The following is a 3,175-nucleotide window of genomic DNA, read 5'->3' as shown; positions in this document are numbered from 1 at the left end:
TATAAGCCTTCCTTCAACCATGTAGTCCCATACCTACACGGCCTCCGGATCCCTCTCATTCCGATGTGTTTCGGTTCCTACTATTGTCGTGGGGGTCCCTTGCGGCTTAAACCGTTCCCCTTAGGTCGGGAACCTTTCGTATCCACCTAGCGGGATATCGAAAGCCACGACGTGGGTGTTACATGCCCACCAGCTTCCGCCTGGTTCGTCCCCGAACCACACCGTACTGGGAGAGGTCTGCTCTGATACCAAGTGTAACATCCCAGACTGCTTACAGGATTGCCGACTAACCCCACAAACCAACACGAGTCTTTTCAGCATGCTTTGTCCTCACTCACATGCTTACCGGGAAACTTCCCGGTAGGTCACCCATCCTAGTACTACTCCAAGCCAAGCACGCTTAACTGTGGAGTTCCTATGGATTGAGCTCCCGAAAAGAAGATGCATCTTGTTGATATGGGTAGTACCTAACAATTCTTATAAGCCTTCCTTCAACCATGTAGTCCCATACCTACACGGCCTCCGGATCCCTCTCATTCCGATGTGTTTCGGTTCCTACTATTGTCGTGGGGGTCCCTTGCGGCTTAAACCGTTCCCCTTAGGTCGGGAACCTTTCGTATCCACCTAGCGGGATATCGAAAGCCACGACGTGGGTGTTACAGGTTGTTAACTTGCACCCACCTAAAAACACTAAGGTGCAAGTTAACAAGCTGCACCTACTAGTTATTTACCAAAACACCCATGTTTTTCTATTATAAACAAATATTATTTATGCTATTTACAAAAATGTCCTTTTAATTAAAATAAAGTTTAATAGAGACAAAAGGGTGTTTTAGTAAAGTACAAGTAGGTGCAGCTTGTTAACTTGCACCTTAGTGTTTTTAGGTGAGTGCAAGTTAACAGCCCCCTATATATATATATATATATATATATATATATATATATATATATATATATATATATATATATATATATATATATATATATATATATATATATATATATATATAAGGGATCCATTGACTCCAAGAGTAACTCTTTAGAGTTACTCCAAATCATAACCCTTGATCTTAATATTAATCAATGGCCTTAATTAATTATTAATAATGCTATGGTGAGGATGTTTTACTCCTTCTTTCTCTCTAAACTCCTGCACTAATTTACGGCTTTTTATCAAGGAATCATTGCTTCCTTCTCTTCTCAATTGATACCAATGAATGAATTACTGAGTTTTTTTTTAATCACAATTATTGCAAATCAACAACATTTATATGTTTTCTTTCCCATTCCCTACCACTAACAATATGGTAAACGTGAATCGTAAGGATATATGATGTGTACTTGTATCAAAATGTAGGTTATTCTTCAAAATAGTATTCATCACAGATTAATCACAAAAGGAATATTAAGAATCACATGATTACATCTATCAAATTATTTTTACCTAATTCTATGAGATTGAAAGAATTGATAACGTTACATCTTCAGTACTATGAGGCGTGTGAGTTTAGAAAGAAAGAAGGAGTAAAACATCCTCACCGTAATATTACTAATAATTAATTAAGGCCATTGATTAATATTAAGATTAAGGGTTATGATTTGGAGTAACTCTAAAGAGTTACTCTTGGAGTCAATGGTATATATATATATTACACTTAATCCTTTCATTCTCAAAATAAAATTAAAGTTGTAAATTTTTCATTTTACTCTATTTTTTTACTTAACATGCTCATAAATACAACTTGTCAAAAAAAAAAATGTTCATAAATACAAATATAATTAATTGCAAGCAAATCATCATTTTTGGTAAAATTCGTAACTCGATGAATTTGTGTCTGAATACCATGACTTTAAGTCCATTAAGAAGGTTTCGGCAAAAAAAAAACCATTGGTTACATCAGATTTTTCATAAAGAGTATTAAAACTACCATTTTAACCTTGTTTGGTTCTGCCCTTTTTCAAATATTATTGAACTTATTTCTTTCAAAATTATTCTTTGGCAAATCAATAGATCTATTGTAACACCCATACAAGACGTATCTAGAAAGTCTAGCACGTGTGTTAATATTAGTACTGGATACATTAAAATTTACAACATAAACTACATACGAATGAATATTTATACAACAAATTGCGTTCATACAAAAATAACATAAACATCTCAACCATACATAGAATTTACATCCTTGATTTCCTTGGCATCTTGAAGCGATACGAACGCGCACTTGTTGAAACATCCATCCGGCTTCAAGCTTGCATAACAACCTGCTTATCTGAAACAAATAAGGATTGGGATGAGACATAATGTCTCAGTGAGTTCCCCTAAATCCTAGGCTATATAGGCAACCTCAAGGGGAAACCTACGGTCACCATGTGTCTACTTTACAACCTGACGGTTGATTATACGTGTGTGGGGACTTGCATACTTAGACGGTAGTGCATACTAGAGCCGTCATAATCATATCTTAACTTGTTATAGGCTTCACTTCCTATACGTGTCATGGCGGTCGAGGGGAACCTAAAACCGCATTGCCAAGAATACACTCTATGTATCAAGGCATAAACATAACATAGTCATGGCACGATTCTAAACCAGACGATTAGGGGAAACCTAAGATCGTCATCGGTATCATGTTCATTACTTGTTCTATTCCATACCATATACTTATCATGTAGCATCTAGTGCTCTTGTTCTTAAACATAAATATGCATAGGTTTATTCTTGCATAATCATGAAAACATAATCATAGTCATATCGTGCATAACGTATCTAAGTTCATTCATGGGTTAGCGTTGAACAAACAGTTATTATCTTGATTCATTTTACGGATAGTCCCGGGTGGAGTAACCCCAAGATCAATCCCATACATGACCGATGTACGTACATCGGACTCCCTCGGTGTCGTGCGGGTCCCTTGCGGCTTAAACCGTTCCCCTTAGGTCGAGAACCTCCCGTATCCCCCTGGCGTGGATAACAAGAGACACGAGCACCTACGTCTTGTTACTTAGTGACATGCGGGTCCCTTGCGGCTTAAATCGTTCTCATCATGAGAACCCCTTGTATCCCCCTGATGTGGATAGCAAGAGACATGTCACCTACACTTATTAAATCATGGTCTTGTCGTATACATAAGTTAAACATGTACATACTTGATGGTTTACCTTGGAACCTTAA

The sequence above is a fragment of the Medicago sativa genome, chromosome 5 (assembly GCF_051527215.1).
Source record: "Medicago sativa cultivar Bolivia chromosome 5, Bolivia_mono, whole genome shotgun sequence".
Classification (NCBI taxonomy): Eukaryota; Viridiplantae; Streptophyta; class Magnoliopsida; order Fabales; family Fabaceae; genus Medicago; species Medicago sativa.
This window is presented reverse-complemented; position numbering follows the sequence as displayed.